The sequence below is a fragment of the Balaenoptera musculus genome, chromosome 3 (assembly GCF_009873245.2).
Source record: "Balaenoptera musculus isolate JJ_BM4_2016_0621 chromosome 3, mBalMus1.pri.v3, whole genome shotgun sequence".
Classification (NCBI taxonomy): domain Eukaryota; kingdom Metazoa; phylum Chordata; class Mammalia; order Artiodactyla; family Balaenopteridae; genus Balaenoptera; species Balaenoptera musculus.
This window is the reverse complement of record NC_045787.1, coordinates 59,608,406-59,628,355: the sequence shown is the minus strand read 5'-3', so window position 1 is coordinate 59,628,355 and position 19,950 is coordinate 59,608,406. Positions and strand designations below refer to the sequence as shown.

Here is a 19,950-nt window from a genome sequence, read left to right as displayed (position 1 = left end):
AGTCAGCTCGCTCTCCAAGAAGTTTCTCTTGATTAGCGAGACTTAGGAAAAAAAGAAAAAAAAAAAAAAATCCAGAAATTCTTCTGTCAACGTTCTTGTGAGATACTCAACCAGTCTTTACACAAACACTTCCTGCATCACTAGGCGCCTCAATCCTCTTTGAATATCTCTAATTATTATAAAACGCTTCCTTCTTCTCAGCAGACACTCCATCCCTGCGACCTGTACCACTGGCTCTGCGTTTCCCTCTGGAGCTGCACGGCACAATTCCAATCTCTCTTGCACTTGACAGCGCCTCAAATATTTGAAAATGACTTCTTGTCCTCCCCGGCCCGAGCTTATCTCCTCCAGACCAACACACGTGGTTCCCTCTACTGTTCCTCATTTGACCCAGCCTCCAGTTTCTGGCCCAGTTGCTCTCTTCTGGAGGCATTTCAACAGCCCCTGAAAACACACCGATGGCAAAAATGGCCTCCACCCTGAGAGGTGGCCCATCTGCCCACAGTGCGGAGGGGCTCTCGCCGCCTTCCCAGTGCACGCTCTAACTCCGAGGGCCGTCTGGAGCAGCCTTGGCCAACCGTGTCAAATGACGGATGGATGGAAGGCTACGATCTCCCTCGTCTGGACTTTCCCACTAGCCTTGCTTTACTCTCTTTGTAGCCTTGAAGCACTTTCTGTATTTGGACAGAACTTATCAGTTTCCTAAATAATACTGTATGCAAACCACCTGGACAGGTGACCAGGTCTGGGTGCAGTTGGCCTGCCACTGAGCAGAGAGCTCTTGAGAAATCTCAAGAATGACTTCTTCCCTTGTGAGAATGAAGCTTAGTAACTTGAGACTGGATTCTAACCTTCATGCTGGGGACATCTGACCAGACTACATCCCTTCCACTGCAGCTGAAGCTCATTTTCTCTCATATCTCCCTCTATGGAAACAGAGAAGAAAGACTTGGTGTCAATAATGTAACATCCCTCTATAGTTTGAAGACTGATATTCAGTCTACTCACACCTCTCTTCTCTGAACTAATGTAGACTTTTCCCTGAAGGGCTATTTTTCAAAAGCTTTCATCATTTACTTTGTCTCCCCTGGCTCCTTTCCAACTTCTCTATAACATCCTACCCTTATGGGGCCAAGGACTGAACAGTATGTTTTAATGACTGATATTGGCTATAGATTAAGAATTATATCTGTGAAAATATTTCCATTATAACATAGTTCATTGTACAAAGATTTATATACCTAAGGAGTTCCTGGCTGGCATATAACAAGTTATGTTTCAGTTATTTGAAAGTTGGGCACATTTTCCCACAGAAACAGTGGTTCCCAGCCAAGCCAATTTAGGTCACAGAGCAATAATGATATCAGGTTGAATTTAGGGAATAAGAATTCTCTGATCTTAAGCTTAAGAGATGCAGAAAGATGAAATGAGAATTTCTGTCTCAATTTCTCAGTGGAGGCTGCTCTTCGGGAACATTTTGAAATGGGTGACTCTTAACTTTGGATATCTTCCCACATTCTTTTCTGGCCCTCTCCCACCTCTTCGGGTCCTTATCCCAGTCTCCTAGTTCCCAATATTCTAGTGTTGTCAGAAGTCTCCTAGGGTGCTGCCTCACTCACATCTCCCTACATTCTGCAATTCTCCATGCTTCAATACACCTGAGCTCCCCTTGCCCATGACCCAGCATCCATCCCCCCAGTAAAGCCAAGTTCAGGTGGGGTTAGAATGACAGGTATCTCATCAAATCAACTGCCATTAATGAATTCTCAATGATGCCTCTGTTTTTAAATGGGTATCTTAGATAGTCAAAAGATTCTTATCTGTGCAATTTCAGGCAGTGTCAGAAAATTTAAAAATACAGGTTATATGAGGGAAGATTTTGGTGAATATGGAAGCCTTATAGTAGATATGTTCATTCTGCCTAATGGGAGTGTATCCCAAATGGTACCTCCTTTCCACAGATTCCTTCCCTCTTCTATTTCTGAATCACAGATATATGCTCCATATTGTTTTTCAAATTGTTTTTAAAGATTTTTCGAATTGTTTTTGAGAAATTGCTGCTCTCTTAAGAAACTGAGTGAAAGCAACCATGCCAAAAACAAAAAGCACATACTGTAGGATTCCATTTATATAAAATTCTAGAAAAAGCAAACTAATCTATAGTGACAGAAAGTAAATCAGTGGTTGCCCAAGTTCAAGGCAGGAAGGAGAAATGAATTACAAAGGGGCCTGAGGAAACTGTTGGAGGTTATGGAAATGTTCACTGTCTTCATGTGGTAAAGGTTTCATGGGTGCATACATCTGTCAAAATTTATCACACTTTATTACACTTTAAATATGTGTAGTTTATTGTACATAATTTATACCTCAATAAAGTTGTAAGAAAAGAAAAATGAAAAAAGACTAACATACACACACATACATTTTTTCTTCTCAGAATTGACACTTATTAATAGTTTATCATATTTGCCTCAGTAGTGCTTATATAAATTAAATAAAACAGATAATAGTTAAGTCCCCAGCCACTGTTCTATTTCTTCACCCCCAAACCCCAGAAGCAACTATCATGAATTTAGTGTATATCCCAACCATCTGTGGTAATTTTACACGCATATATATATATTCTTAAATAATACATATTATTTACATGTTTTAAAACTCATGTAAATGACAACATGTACATTTTATTCCACAAAATTTCTTCTTTATTACATTGTCATGAGTTGACATTACATAAAGATTATTTTACACATGGATATATTATGCTACATATAGGTACAACCCATTCCTTCTAATGGCTGTTATAACAATTCATATCATAATATAATAGAATATTATGATAATGCACATCACAATATACTAGGATATTATGATAAAAATCATATCACAGGATAATACAAACATATTTTATTATCCATTCCCCCTTTGATAGGCATTTCCGTTGTTTTCAATTTTCATAATTACAAGCAATATTACAATAAGCTGCAAAGTTTTCAAAACAAACCTTATGGTATTGGCAGTAGGAGTTACTGGGTAGTGGCCACCAATTAAGTGGACAGGTGGATTTGTTGAGTCAGATGCTGGTAAGGAGGAGTGTCCTGCTTCAAGGATCTGTGGTCTGTACAGAAATAGCCAAAGTCGGATATGACCCTGTCTCCAAATTGCAGCTGAACAAAGTGGCTCTGTGATGCATCCTGCAGAGTTGGAGATGATTCAGAGGACTTTAGTGGCCCACAGAGTTTAAATCTGAGTTGGACACAGAGGGGATCCAAAGCAGAGGACCTTCCATGACACAGGTACAGCAAATGCCTTTAGCAACAAGCCATGAGCAATTCAACTCTATCTACTGCTGTTTAAATTCTTGAGGGTTTTAATGTTAAATGAGCATCAGAAAATGTATAGTCACTTTTCTAGATTACTGTGTGATGTATATGTAGTAAACCTGCCTTGTTTGTAGTACTATTCAGATCCTTCTTTATGTTTAATTTTTACTTTCTTGATTTGGTAAAGTCTCAACGTACCATGTTAAAGTCTCCACGATGATCGTGTTTCTAACACATTTTGCTTTGTATATTTTGATGCACTGCGATTCAGCATATACAGATTCCCAAATGTTATGTCTTTCTTGTGAATTTTACCTTTCATTATTATAAAATTATATCTCAAAAGTGTGAAGAGAACCTCCAGCATTTCAGTGGGCTGAGTTGACGCAGAAGGGTTCCCCTTCGGCTACTGCTACTGAGAAACACTGGACAAACAGTCGTGTATATACGTGCCATTGACAGAAAGAACGGGAACTCTCCCTATTCTAGAAACAAAGAGGGAACCTAGAGGCTGAGCAGTAAGTAGGGGCTAATGCTTCTGTAGCCTGTGCAGGGTTTGGACCAGCTAGGGATTTTAACACCCTTGCAGGCCAATAAGATGTTGTCTCTGGTGTGAGCAAGGAAGCAATGGGCGGGCATTGAGCAATCTGCAAAATCTGAGTTCCTGAGTGCTAGGCTACTGGCAAAAACAGGATCAGATAAGTTCCTGTGTCCTCAGGCTATAGGTGAAAAAAAAATTCACCCACAAAAACTTGAAACCATACCTGTGTCATACATTGACATGAGTTCTGCATTTTCACTGTGAGACAGAAATACCAGGCGGAGAAGGAACATAAAAGCAAGTTGAGAACTGGTGATGTCTCTAGGAGTCTAGCAGAAGCAAACTTGCAGCCACAGTGAAGGGACAATCTAACAACCCCAGGCACACAGTGCTTCCCCAAGGGAAAAAACCCTGCTGAAAATAAGCTCATAATAAAAATTACAAATCATAGGAGGAAGTCACCCAGGGCCAGATCATGAAATTAACAGGAGAAATAATGCCCCACGAAGTAGAGAAAACAGATCAACCTATAGATGGCTATAAAATAAGTATGTTTTAGATGACTTACAAGATGAAAGAAGGAATAGAGAGTACAAAGGAAAACAGGAAATCATGGAAAAAGAAAAGGTAGATTTGGAAAAGGACCAAATAGTTCTTTTATAAATGAAACCTATATCCATTGAAAGTCAAAACTAAATAGATATATTTAATACTTGCATAGAAAATAAGGAAACTGGAACTAAGGTCATGACTCAGAATGTAGCACAGAGATAAAAAGGGGGGGAAAAAAAAGAGTTTAAGAATCACCAAGGACAGAATCATAAATAACAGAAAATATACCCATTAGGAGTTATGGAAGAGGGAAATAGGAAATGGGGAGGAAGCAACAACTGAAGTGATAATGACTGAGAATTTTTACCAAATTGACAAAAGACAGTGTACAGGGAAGTACACTGCATCAGATTATATTGCTATGTAACAAACCAACCCCAAACCTGGTGGATTAAAAACACCACTGTTTATTTAAATCATAGTTCTGTGGATGAACAAGTTGGGCTTGGCTCTGCTGAGAGGTTACCCACGCGTCTGTGGTCAGCAGGAAATGGCCTCACTCTCTTTAGCCGAATGAGAAATAAAGGGGAAGAGAACTGGCTGAGCCCCTGAGGGCTCCCTGCAAAGAGCGCTCTCTGTTTCCCTTGGCAACTATCTTGCTGCAGACAAGTCAGCCTCACACTGCCCAAAGGCCTGTGTGTTCTGATTTAATGTTTTGCAGCTGGGTTTTCAAATGGTTTGTTGTGTAGCATGTTCTGCCCTTTTACACAGATTGTGACAGACATCGACGTACTGGGAACAACTTGGTTTCAGGAGGGAAGTTGGAGTCATTTTCATTAATGACTTGACATTTCTTTGCCTCTATTGCAAGCTTGGGGTAACTAATTGTTAGTTTTACCTATGACCACTTCACCCTCTGAATTCAGTTCAAAGTATCTAAATAAAAAACAAATCACTTGGGTCAGTGTTAAAATTTGCTCTGCTAGGACTGCGCTACTAAGACTTTTGGGGGGGGGGGCTGGATTATGGTTAATGTTTAAAAGAATCAACAAGAATTATATTTACACAGTCCTGTAGATTGATGATTGGGCATAGTAGGAAAGGGGCCTGGATTGTGGGAAATAAAAGCAGGTAGAAAAGTTGAAAATAATTGATTAATTTATAACTGATTAATTCAAAGGAAAAAACAAGAAGGTTTTCCTATTTGGGGTTTCCTAAACCATGAATCCCTATTCCTCTCAGCCAAGAAGTAGAAGCTAGAAAGAATTTGTTTTTCCTAAATAAATTCCACACTAGAGCCTTTGATAAACAAACTCATAGGAAATAAGGAAATCTTGTTAATCATCACAATAGACTAGAATGACAGCACTCCGTTTACCTGTTCTGGAAACACCCTGTTCTGGAAAGGGCTCTCAGGCAGATAATCCTCACCCATTTGTTCTACTCAAAATATACATGCTATTGCGCAAAGAAAAAAAAAAACTGAGAGCAAGAGGGAAAAGTGTCACTTGTCCTAGGAAACTCCTAACTTAATCCATTTAGGGCCTGAAAGCAGGGACAGAGGGTGAAAGGTTAGGGAGGGGTGAGGATAAGAAATCATTGTGGTGCTTCAGGCTGAGAGGGGCTGAGGAGACAGCATCCTTAGGCTCCAACTTTCCAAGGATGGTACCTATTTCAGATATTCAGACTCCATGTCCTCGTAAGTGCCCTTGGACTTGTCACAACAGATGTTTAGATATATGGTTTTGAGACTTTGGTCACTATCAACATGGGCAGCCTAAGGTGCCAGGGAAGTGGAGGGAGTTTCTCCTGCTCCCTGGGTGGCCATCCTTATTTGTAATGATTCTCGGGTGGGCAACACATCTGTGCCTTTGCTCTGGTTGGTCTGTGGATTTGGTGTCCCCCCTTGGCCATCTCAGACTCTGAAGCCTCCCCTTTGCTTTAACAATGACCAATCTCTAGTCATACCACCCCACATCCACCACTCTCTATTTTACTCCTGCAGGGGAAAATAATGCCCAAATTGAACAAGATATACAAAATGTGAGGGCAAAGTAGATAGACTCATAGCTAGAGCAAGAGTGTGACTTTCTGAGGTTTTGGTGAAGTGGTCTTTTCTATAGAGGGCACTCGCTGACTCTGGAATTTGACCACTGGTGTTCCTTACTTCGTGGTAAGACAATGAGGACCAGGAAGCAGTCTTCTCTAAGGCAGTGGCATCCAGACAGGTCTGACACGGCCACTAGAAGAGCTTGGACAGAAATTCAAATAAGCTGCTTCCATCTTGACTCTGCCTTGGCCAGCCCATGAGCACTGGAGCTTTTCATATCTGTTCCTTCTCCCACATCTGACTGAGTCCACCCTCAACCCCGTTACAGTTCCCATCCCTTTTTTTTTTTTTCATTTATTTATTTATTTATTTATTTTTGGCCGTGTTGGATCTTCGTTTCTGTGCGAGAGCTTTCTCTAGCTGCGGCAAGTGGGGGCCACTCTTCATTGCGGTGCGCGGGCCTCTCACTATCGCGGCCTCTCTTGCTGCGGAGCACAGGCTCCAGACGCACAGGCTCAGTAGTTGTGGCTCACGGGCCCAGCTGCTCCGCGGCATGTGGGATCTTCCCAGACCAGGGCTCAAACCCGCGTCCCCTGCACTGGCAGGCAGACTCTCAACCACTGCGCCACCAGGGAAGCCCCATCCCATTTTTGAACAAACCATTTGGAAAAGTGCTCTTTCCCATCTCGATCATGCTTCCTGCTCTTGGCATTCGATCCAGCTGCATCTATGTACACCTGCAGTGTTGGTGCCCCAAGTTCTCCTAGGACAGGCTCTCCTGGCATAACCTACACAAGCTAGTTAGGAATTAGGCATTTACTATTTTAACATGAAAAAAGCCTGGGGAAGAACTTCAGTTTTAAGGCCGTACAGAAAAGAGATTTGTTTCTCCTTTCGCCTCTCAGCAACAAGTAAGATGAGAAACAGAAACACACATGCAGCACTGATGAAACCAGTACGCCCTTCTCTTCTCAAATCACAATACATGAAGACAGAAAGTGACTGGAAAATTCTGGCCTGAGCAGAGTAGAGAAAGGTGGAACTTAAGAACTTGCAGAGCATGAACTCACCAAGAAGCAAACTGATTTGGCAGTGCACGCCCCCCTGAAAAGCTGAGGCTTTGAGGCACTAATTGGAGGGAGGCAACTGATGAAAATAGGGAGATTTGTTCAGAATCCATTTAGTGAGCATTTGGTCCTCACCCACAAGCCAAACAAAGTGATTAAAAAAAAAAAAAAAACTTCCCTACATATATTTTTTTGGGAAAAAAATTGAACCAGAAAGCTTTTAAGATGGTGGAAGTTAGATTCCAGAGTAAAAATACTGAATGATACAAATGTCCTCCTCATCTCAGTCTCAAAAATGCCAGCAGCTAGACTTAGATCCTTTAATAATGAGACTGGAAAATTCTTCTTTCCAGACATTAATGGTCCCAGAGAGACGTCCAACAGACACCGACATCTGAGTTTCCGCCACTGAAATGGCCAGCTTAATGCCATATACGCTGCACTGGAGCCAAGGGGTGACAAGCCCCTCCCAAGCTCACAGACTGTCCACTAAGCTGGTTAGTGCCTAATTCTTAAATAAGTAAGAGGAAGTAGAACAATGCCAAGAATAAATGAATACTTCAAAGACAAAAAAGCTAGAAATAACACCCTTAGATAAGAAGAGAAGGTGCATTCAGGAAATAAAAACAAGATGCTAAAGAAAACAAATAACTAGAAAATAAGAATGAACTCTTGGAAATTAAGAATAAGAAACCTGGGGCTTCCCTGGTGGCGCGGTGGTTGAGAGTCTGCCTGCCAATGCAGGGGACACGGGTTCGAGCCCTGGTCTGGGAAGATCCCACATGCCGCGGAGCAACTGGGCCCGTGGGCCACAACTACTGAGCCTGCGCGTCTGGAGCCTGTGCTCCGCAACAGGGTAGGCCGCGACAGTGAGAGGCCCACGCACCGCAATGAAGAGTGGCCCCCGCTTGCCGCAACTAGAGAAAGCCCTCGCACAGAAACAAAGACCCAACACAGCCAAAAATAAATTTAATTAATTAATTAATTTAGAAAAAAAGAATAAGAAACCTGACATTTTGAAAATTGATAGAAAAGTTTGATGATAAAGTTGAGGAAGTCTCCCAGAAAACAGAACAAAAAGAAAAAAGATATGGACAATAGAAGAGAAAAGATAGGAAAATTAGAAGCTTGATCCTGAAGGTCCAATATCCAACTTAATAGGAGTTCCAGAAAGAGAAATTTGGAGAGAAGATTTGAAAAGAAGAAATAAAATTTCCTCTAACTGAAAGTCTCAAGTCGCTCAATGGACAGGGTCCCCCAAGTGTCCAACACAGTGAATAAAAACTACACCAAGTCATAGTACGTCAATTGCTATTGCCAAAAACACTATGGGACAGGTCCTTTGAGCAGCTATCGAGAGGAGATTAGATGTACAAGAGATTTACTGGGGTAAATGTCTGTGAAGGATAAAGGGATAAAGAACAAGAGTAGATGGGAAGAACCTTCAGATCACAACGCAGGTCTGATACCTGTGAAAGGAGAGGGGAAAGAGAGACTTGAGTAGGAAAAGCTTCAGACCTCAGAACAGTTCTGAAAAGGTGTCAGCCAGGCCAAAGAGGAGTCTCTGAGACACAAACTGTTCATGAGAGGAACAGGTAGGCATAGCCTAGCTCTAGTACCCTCATCTTATTCAGTTATTAGCTGGAAGCTGTCTAAGGGAAGTATGGCCTCTTTGTTCCCATGATATTGGATCCAGAGGTGTGGCAGCTGGGCTATCAGTCAACTATGATATACATGGCAGATTATCTTTAAGGGACATCTAAGCAGTACACCTCTATGACTACTACAGTCCATTTCTTGCCCTATACAGATCAAGTTCTCCATGGTTTCTATAGGCCTCTCTTCTGGAGGAGAAACTTAGAAGAGAGAAGTTATGGGAAGAACTACAGCCCCTGATGCTGCCATTTGTCTTGAGGTCACAAATCGTACTCATTCTCTCTCACCTGCACTATCAGATTTAAATTCCTCTCCCCATCAGCTATCGATTCTGCAGCTTTTGGTGGCTTACTTGGTGGGGTGACCCAAACTTTCATTCTACAGGCATCTTAGTAATCACATTCTTTTCAAGCAGAATTTGTTGCCCATATATGTTCGGAGATTGAGCAAGGGTGGAGAAGAGATGCCCATGTGGATCACTTGGGATCCAGACACGTTTCCTCCTCGTCCCCATTGTGTAAAAGCAGCTCCACCTCCTCCTGCTGATCGAAGTCAGTTATCTCTGCCTAGACGATGACTCCCTTTTTCACCTGCTGGTCATTGGTTATAAGGCATCCAAAATGCCCTGGTGGCAACCATAGCATATAGTTCAATGGGACTCTTGCTATGTCTCCTGTCAACAGTGCACTACATTTGGGTAGCAAGACCTCTAATCCCTCAGAGTCCAGAACTGCAGAGACAAGAAACACAAATTTCCCCAGTGGGTCGTTGGGATTGATGATACAGGGTACCACTCCTGCTTCCACCACTTGGTTCCCAGACCCACACAGTCTTCCTATTGAGGATGCATACCACATGGAGGACCTGATTTAATGTATACAGTGCTTCCTGAAGGATAGCACCCTATCCTTTCAAGGTATAATTATCTCCAAGCTGGAGATACAGCTGTGCCTTGGTAACCATTCCAGTGCTTTATGAAGCTTGCTCCTTCTAGATGATGCGATATGTGACATGGCCAGTGGATCCCATGGTCATGAGCTTACTCTCACACCTCCTCTGGTATGAAGTGGATCCAGTGGTTGACATTATGTTGTATGTGATTTCATGACTAAGATCTAGCATTCCATAAGTCCTCAGATAGTGGTGCTTGCTGAAGCTCTGTGAGCAACAACGGCAAACCAATAGCCAGAACAGGTATCTAACCCGATGAGGATGAACTGCTGAGCCTTCCAGGACAGAGGGGGCCAAATGTAGTTGACTTGCTACAAAGTAGCCAGTTGGAGATGAAAAAGTTATTTTCCAACTCAACAATTCCTGGGCTCCCTCTATTCCATCTACATTTTCCTTGAAAACTGGCTGGTTCACTTATGAACTCATCTCTTTCTTGTAATCCTATTATTGGCAAATAAATACAACTAGCTCACACTTTCATCATTTTCTCTGGAGATCTCTCAGTATAAATCCAAATATTTTTAGGTGAATATTCCAATTTTCAAGTTACCAGTGATTTATAAAACATTTCATCTCTACATAACACAGGTCTACATTTTCTTTCCAGCCTATTAGGCTTCTTTTGCCCACCATCCAGTCCCCAAACCAACGCCACTTATTTTTTGTTCTTCTTGTGTCTATATCCTACTACTGATACCAATTCCTAATACCAATTAGATATCAATTTCTGACACCAAAAGCTACTGCCACAAAATGCTATATGACAAACATCCAAAAACTCAGTGGCTTAGAATAACAGCAATTTATTATCATTGATCTGTGAGTCAGCTGAGGGTTGGCAGACCTCAGCTAGGCTCAGCTGGGCAGCTCTGCTGATTTAGGTTGAACTTGGCCAGGACTGATTGGCTTTGTTCCAGGTATTACTCATTCTTCTCCTAGAACCAGTGGGCTAGTCATCAGCACGTTCTGCTGCTTCCAATGACAAAGCATGGGAGAGCAAGCTCAACCACTTAAGTGCTTTTCAAGCTTCTGCTTGCAACATGTCTGCTAATATCCCATTAGCCAAAGTAAGCCACATGGCCAAGCCTAGAATCAAACAGGAGGGAAGCACACTCCACCCACCTAAGTAGGAGGGGAAGGGAGAACAGTGAATGTTTTTGAGCAATAATCTAATCTACCACATATGCTATTGTGGATTTTTAGACCACCTCCAAAGAGGAAAATCTTCAGGTACAAAGGATTGGGAATTCAAATGCCAGAACGTCTCAGAGTAATACCAAAAGCTAGAAGATAATGGAATGCCTTCCAAATTCTGAGTAAAATGATTTTCAACCTACAAGTCTGGATCCATCCAAACTATCAGTCAATTATAAGGCTAGAATAAAGACATTTTGAGACATTCAGAGTCTCAGTTAATCTACCTCTCATATAGCTTTCCTCAGGAAGCTACTGGAGAATAAGATCCACCAAAAAGAGGGACTAAACCAGGAAAGAGGAAGATGAGGAATATAGGAAATAGGAAACCCAACATAGGAGAGAGGTGAAGGAAATGTCCAGCATGACGGCACATGGAAGTTCCATCCTGTTGCACACAGAGTTACAAGAGCAATCTGGAGCAGAGGAACAGAGGCCTCCATGGCTCTCTGCAGTGCGTGGAATTTAATTGTGTGAAAAATATATAAAATGCTATTGTGGAGAATGGGGACACTCAAGTACACATAAAACAAAAAACTAAGAAATGAAAAAATGACATATTATCAAATTTAGGAAAGTAAAACAGATGCATATGGAAAGAAATATAATCATAGTTCACTATGGTTCAGCTGTAAACAATATTTCATATTAATTTAGTCATAAAAATTGTACTATAACTATATTGGGAGTATGGGAAGAAGAAAGTAAAATCCTTACCTACCATAATAGAAAGTTACTAGAGATTATCCAACATTGATAAATCTGGAGAAAGCAATATAATACATATTACTTAGCAGTATTGAAGAAATATGCTGACTCTGGAAAGTGGAATTAGAAAATATGAAGCACGAGACATGGAATTGCTATTTTTTTGTTGCAAGTCTTCTATCAATATTTGACTCTTTTGTAAAAATGTATGCATATATTTTTCTGATACATTTTTTAAAGGCCTAGGGAAAAGTAATACAATAAGCCCATATAACACTTTGGTGAGAGCAAATTTCATCCATTTTGTCATTTATTGAGTAATCATTTATGCTTGGTTTCAGGCATCAGAATAAAGATTAACACTGCACAGTGTTTAGTGATTACAAAACAGGTTTGCATATATTTAGTCTTGTGACTTAATTCTCACAACTCTATGAGGTTGACACAGAAGTAAATTTACCATGATGCTAATGAATCTTAAGCTTCAAGACCCTTTGATGAATGAAACCCTTCCTAACTCCGGGAAGGGGCCCTAGCAATATATTCACACACACAAAAAAGGCCTTTTGTTAAGGCGATGGTTTCTTTATACTCCAACTTCCAAAGCATCATACTTCCCCTTATATGGCCATGGGCATTATTTCTAACTAAATATACATTTTGTACCCACCCAATTTGTATTCACAATTTTGTATTCTTTTGTTTAAAAAGGGTTCCCCCAAAGAGTATAAACTTCAAGGCCCATAAAACCTGAATTCATCCCTGGGTAAGTACTATCTATCCCATTTTACAAATTGATGAATGAGGTTAAGTGGCTTTGCCCAAGTTTGCACATCTAGACTTAAATTCAGATATTTGAATGTCCAAATCCATTTTCTTTCTACTACTCCACAATGCATATCTAGATGGTGAGAGAAAGGTTAAGAGGCATCAGCTCCTTTACTGGGAAAATCAGTCCTGGAACACGGATGGAAAGGGGGCAAACCTGAACCATCGGGATTCATGTGGTGGTGTTCTGGGTAACAGGTGGTGGTGAAAGATACAAAAGGGAAGTTCACTGAAGACAAATCATGATGACACATCATTTTCTCTTCAGCCGGCTCAGCCTAGTGCTTGGAGAGCAATTACACCAAAATGCCACCTGTGAGACACAATCCGCTTGGAGTAGGAAGAGGTGATCTCCTTCTTCCAAATATCTCTAATTTCAACGTGGCCTCTGGGAACAGATCTTGGTATCTCCATAATGCATCTCTACCTGGTGGGATGAGCCTGAGGCAGGTTGAAATCAGAGGTTAGGAAATCAAAGACGTGCAGAATTGGAAGAGACACTTGGGGGAATTTAGCTCAACTCAATAAGAAGAGGCAGAGCATAGCGACAGGCAGCCCATGGGGTGGTTAAGAGTATGTCTTTGAGCAAGGTATTTAATCTCTATGCCTCGGTGTCTTCATTTGCAAACTAGAGACAGAAAAATGAGTCCATATTCCCTTATCTACAACTCAGAATCCATAAATCTAAAATTATTTCAAAACCTATTTCATGGGAAGAGGTGATCTGACCTGATTTGGCAGCAAAATCTAACCCAATTCATGTAAAGGTATGTATTCCATTTAATGTAAAACTCATATGCCTCACCACAGAAATATTAACGTATTTGACAGTGCCATGGGAGTGTTTTCTAACATGAGGTAGATGTGCCATGCATCTTTCTAAAATCCAAAGAATTTTTTTTTTTAAAGAGCTCCTGACTTATTTATTTATTTATTTTTATTATTTTTATTTTATTTTTTTGGCTGTGTTGGGTCTTCGTTTCTATGTGAGGGCTTTCTCTAGTTGTGGCAAGCGGGGGCCACTCTTCATCGCGGTGCTCGGGCCTTTCACTGTCGTGGCCTCTCTTGTTGCGGGGCACAGGCTCCAGACGCGCAGGCTCAGTAGTTGTGGCTCACGGGCCTAGTTGCTCCGCGGCATGTGGGATCTTCCCAGACCAGGGCTCGAACCCGTGTCCCCTGCATTAGCAGGCAGATTCTCAACCACTGCACCACCAGGGAAGCCCAATCCAAAGAATTTTAAAACACATCTGGTCTTAAGTCTTTAGGATAAAAGCCTGTGGATCTTAAGTGCGTATCTCATAAGGCTGTTGTGAGGATTAAATTAGTAATATAGGAAAGGTGCTCAGAATAGTACATGGCACAAAATAAGTGCTCTAGACAGGTTTTCTGTTACTACTGGGACCCCCCTCTGTAAGTATATTCCTAAGAGATGTTATCTGGCATTTATCTGACTCCTAGGGAGGAGAATACAATTCCTTATGAGACAATCTTGTTTAAGTGCTGGATATTTCTAATCTAATCTAATCTTATAATTTCTAAGATTATAAAGATCTTATAAAGCTGAAATTTGCCTTCCTCTAACTTCCCCCCACTGTTCATAGTTAGCTCTCAATACAGCTTTTGCAGATAGCTACTGCATCTCCCCTGGGTCTTCTTTTCTCCATGGTTAATTGTTCTTCATATATTGCTCCCAAACCAGCCTTTTAGCTCTCCCCTTGATACACTCCAGTTTGCCAATATATCCTTTCAAATGCAGTGCCCCAAATAAAACCCAGAGGTCCATATGGGTTCGGAACAGCATAGAATACAGTCCATATTTTTTCTGTGCTCCAGATTGTGAAAAACAACTGCATCTCAATGTGAAACAGAAGTGAGACGGGAGGAGATTTCGAAAAACACAATCAAGGTCATCACAGAGTTTCATTAGAAAAACATACTAAAAAAAAAAAAAATTCAATTTCAAAACAATTTTTTCTGATTTCCCTGAACTAAGACGGAAAACAGTGAGCAGCCTAGGCCAATCGAAATGCAAGAGTCAAACACTGTAGAAGTAAGATTGGTGATTTATGCCAATTCATTTACTGTGAAATCCTACAGACAGTAATGCTGGAGCCCACGTGAAGGTCACCGACCATATCCCACAGTCCAAGAAAAACAATGACATTTCAACAGAAGAAGAAGAAGAACAGAGCTAAATAAAACTCTGACAAGTATCAGCACCAATGCACAGTGAATAACTGAGAAACAGGAGGACACTGCTCCCTCTGGTTGGCACAGCTAGACCCTTCCTCATCTCTGGCCTTGACCCCTCTGGTTAAAGAGAACCTAAGCAAATAAACCCACTGGAAGGGAAGAGATCCGTTTCCAGGGTAGGCAAGCTGTGATGGGAATAGTGAGAAAAACATTCTTCTCTGGCAGTGGCCATCTTGGCTACCTGCAAAGTAAGCCTAGAATTCTAGATTCCTTTGGAGTCTTGGTAAAGATCCCCTGAGAGCTGGCTGGCAGGTACATGGGGATTCATTATTCTATTCTTTCTATTTTGTGTATGTTAAAAACTTTCCATAATAAAACGTTTTGAAACATCCTCAAGCATTTGTAACTTTTTAAAAGAATGGTGACAGTGTAATAATTGAATCTGTTCTCCTTTTCCCTATACTGAAGATATTTTTTAAATCAGAAGGTACCTTCATTAATAAACTGGTCAGGAAAATGTTAGTAATTTTTTATGTGAACATATTAGCTCATATAGTAGGTTACATGTCTAATAACTGAACAGGGAAATAATCTATTCAGACAGTTTTTTTGTTTTTTTTTTTAAATTTATTTATTTTTGGCTGTGTTGGGTCTTCATTGCTGCACGCGGGCTTTCTCTAGTTGCTGCGAGCGGGGGCTACTCTTGGTTGCGGTGCGCAGGTTCTCACTGTGGTGGCTTCTCTTGTTGTGCAGCACGGGCTCTAGGTGCGTGGGCTTCAGTAGTTGTGGCTCACCGGCTCTAGAGCGCAGGCTCAGTAGTTGTGGCACACGGGCCTAGCTGCTCCGTGGCATGTGGGATCTTCCTGGACCAGGGCTCGAACCCGTGTCCCCTGCATTGGCAGGTGGATTCTTAACCACTGTGCCACCAGGAAAGTCCCTCAGACAGAGTTTTGATACTGAAAACTATCTTCAAAGTTATGTTGGTGAATGAAATAGCCGTCAGGTTCATATCTGACTGAAGGCAAGGATGTCAGTAACTTTGGGAATCTCCAGTCTGCTTTCTCCTTTAATCCACTGAGAAATGGATTTGTGATCATGGTCCTCAGACTCAGACCAAACCCACTATCAGAACCACACAGGTTAAAGAGTAGTCAGGAAATTGATAAGGTGAATAGACTTTGACCTAGGTCTGGTCAAATGCATGTAGGAACTGACCTCCAATTTACTTGGGCTCAAGTAAATGCTTGGAATGGGCTGACAATGTTTTGTATACTAATACTTGTCTAGAGGCAGCGCCTCCAGTGTACCAGAGTCCTGAGCACCATTCTCATCCTGGCCCCGCCATTTACCCCAGTCACTGCTATGGGCAGCCAGTTCCACACAGGTGTCATCTGACAGCACCTCGGCCCACACCCACACTATGGATCTCTAGGTTTTGCTCCAGGGTTTCTCTGACACCAAGATCTGTGATGTCTGTTGAAAGCTTCCTGGCAGTCACACATGCACAATTCAGAGGTGCTCAGCAATTACTACTTTTGAGGCTCCCCTTGGATAGGATGTTGTAGGTAGACAGAAATAAGGACCCCACTGTGGTGGAAGTGCAGGTCCAGCAGCAACACAGTTAAGGCTCTCACCTGTGGTGGACTGGGATAAGCTACAGGTAGAAGGAGAAGCTTTGGGTTATGCAGCTGCTGTGCACCTGAACGATAGGGAAGCAATGATAATGATAAGAAATGGGGAATTCATTGGCTTTTGCAAACTGCTTTGGAAATCTTGAAAAGAGGAAATTGATGGAGTCAGGTTAACCAACAATCAACTCAAGCATACTGTGAACTCTAGAAGGTCTCCATGGCAATGTTTAAAACACTTTATCTCCTAGAGGTGCAGGGAATATTGTCTTGAATATTAAACCGATAACTGAGTCATAAGGTGACAAAGGCGACAGAATACAAAGCCTCAACAGGTCTCCTATTTCAGTTAGGGTCCTTAAAGGAAAAGTTTAAGACCTTAAGACCTGGGATAGGGTAGACAAGTCTGAAAATATTGTCATTAGATATATTTTAATCCTCTAGGAGAGCAGAACCAGCCTTGTTCCCCCCGTTAGAAGAGAACAGCCTCACCTGGCCAGGACACCCTGCAAAGACCTTACCTGAACCTTGCCTTGCAGGATGATGCCTGTCCTCCTCAAGACCCTCTCCCACCTCCACTCTCTGCCTCCAGGATAACTAGAGCCAGGGCTTGGCTCAAGCAGGAGGGGAAATATATCCCAGCTCCAGTAGGAAATAGTTTTACTGAATGAATTGAAGGCCATGGTTAATGCATTCAGCCAGGAACCTGGTTATGCTAGTGGAAATGGGCCTCGAGGATGTCGGACCAGGTAGGGTGAATGCAAAGCAGAGAATTAATTGACATGACAGCGCTCTTCTTTGATTTAAACTGTCCTGGCAAGTAAACTATCAACGGCAAAGATAGCTTCTTGAGGCTTGGACAAAATAAGGGCCTACAATAAATAAAGTTCAGTTGCTGGAACTTTCCTGACATAGCTCTGAGAAAGGAGTGAGAAAGCTCAAGACAAGTAGAAATATTAGAGTAGACTTATTTTTTCTTGATTATTCATTTATGACAGTGTTCATTAGGAATTAACAGAGGCAAAATGTAATTTAAATTTCTACAAGCATCTAAGTTTTTTTAAAAAGTTTGTAGGAAATACACATAGATTCCATTTTACATAACTGAATTCCATCAAGCTCTTTGATTTTTGTCATCATCATTGAATGACCTATACTGGCCAATAAGGCATGGTTTATACTTGAACAGTGGCGACAACTTAAAAAAATTTTTTTATCGTGGTAAAATATACATACATACAATTTACCATTTTAACAACTTTTAAGCCTACTACTCAGTGGCATTAAGTACATTCACAATGCTGTGCAACCATCACCACTATCCATCTCCAGAACACTTTCTGTGTTCCTGATTAGACTGGCATTCAGACAAAGATTCAAGAAGATTCCTACAAAGACTTCTTGAGTTCTTTTTGTATAACTCTCTCCTCTCAGGTACTCTGCCTCTAAAATTATAGTTACCTTGGTCTTCTTGAACTACAATCTCTATCTACCCAATTCAGTGAGATGGTCATATTCCATATAGTTTCCTCTGCCTAAAGCACAGCCTTGGAGCTACCTACAAGCAGAAAGCCTATGCAATGGTAGGTCTTGTCCCATTCGTTTCCCCCTTCCCAGGGATCACAATCTTGTTTGACTCTTGTCCAGTGTTTGAAAACAATTATTTCCTATATTTTGCTTAGTTTTCTACTTGCTTAGGTTCAAAAGGTAATTCCAGACTGGATTACTCCCTCATGGCTGGAAGCAGTTATTAGAAAGTTCTTCAAATAACTCAGCTTAAGTGTCAGCTCAGGGAAAACATCCTGCTGTTAGGACACTGTCTTCCAGGATACTGTATATATGTGCTAAAACAAGAACTGGTATATAGTGCCATGTCCCCTGTGTCTAGCAACACTGGTCCAGGAAACACGAGGCAGAAGTAGCATTGGTCCCCCACTCACCAACACTCCTTATAATCTAGTTAAAATTTGTGTTTCTCATTCCCACAATTACAATTCTGTTGTAGTAATCAATTTCTGTTGAATTAATCATCCTACATTTAGGTAGGAGAATATTTCCCTAGGGGAAATGGTAGGCCTTCTACTGAACTTGAGGCTATGACCTGTTAACTTTGGCCTCTCAAGGCAGTAGACTAGCAAGCAAAGAAAGGTGTTCTAATACTGGCAAGAATAATTGACTCTGATTACCATGAAGAGCTAAGGCTGCTCTTAAATAATGTGTGCAGGGAGGAATATTCTGGAACACAGGAGATTCGCCGGGATATCAACTGATGATTGATCAGTGATGATGAAACAGGCAGTTGCAGCAGTCATGGCCTTACAAAGACAACTAAAGGGCCAGACCCCTCCGAGATAAGGGTCTGAATCATCCATTCAGGAAAGCAACCAAGATCAGCCAAAGAACCAGCTGAGGGTAAGGGAAATCTAGAGCAGATAGTAGGAAAGAGAGATGACAAATATTAGTTATGGACTAGGGACATATTGTAGCAGCAGGGAATGTAACTTCTTCTACTAACCTTCTTGTATTAAATCTTTGTAGGGTTTGCAGCTGGCCAAAGTTTGAAGACCACTCTGGACAGATTGGATTTAATGCAGAACAGAAAAGTATATAAGACAGAGGTTGAATCCTATTGGAAATATGTTGTGGTTTCAAAATAAGTCCGCAAATTCTTTGATGCTCCTTCATTCAAAAGGTGACACCTAATTCCCTTCCCCTTAAGTGTGGGCTGTACTTAGTGACTCACTTCTAAGGAATAGAATGTGGTGCAAGTGACAGTGTATGACTTCTGAGACGAGGTCATAAAAGGCCTTGTGACCCCTCTGTCTCTCATCCCTCATTAAAGGAAGCCAGTTGCCATATCATAAGGACACTCAAACAGCCCTACGTTGTGGGTGAACTAATGTAGTGATCTTTCAGCCCGAATCAAGCTTTCAGATAAATGCAGCCCTGGCTTGAAATATTGGATGTAACCTCATGAGAGACCCTGAGCCAGAAGCACCAGTTAAGTGGCTCCTGAATTACTGACCCAGAGAAACTGTGGGTAATAATTGCTTGTTTGTTGTAAGACACTAAATTTGGGGCTCATTCCTTATGCAGTGACATGTAACTAACTTAATGATTCCTCTACAGCACTTACATCCTCTTGTTTGACTCTTAACTGCAGCATTGCTGGAGGTGATCATTTCTGCATAGGCTTTGACCTGCTGCCCCCAGGTGTAATCTGAAGCATACGGCCTCAGCGCATGTGGGGGACCTTTAG

General features: G+C 41.5%; 1 protein-coding gene across 5 annotated transcripts in view; it reads right to left on the bottom strand.

Annotated features, from left to right (window-relative positions):
• Nucleotides 1-19,950, bottom strand: part of PDE8B (phosphodiesterase 8B) — a 384,244-nt gene that overhangs the window by 336,080 nt on the left and 28,214 nt on the right. Inside the window, exon 2 of one of the 5 annotated variants that reach the window (XM_036845327.1) lies at nucleotides 3,005-3,194. The exons of the other annotated variants lie outside the window; for them this stretch is intronic. The gene's annotated coding sequence lies outside the window, so the exon portion shown is untranslated. The remainder of the gene's footprint in view (nucleotides 1-3,004; nucleotides 3,195-19,950) is intronic. 5 annotated transcript variants of the gene reach the window in all.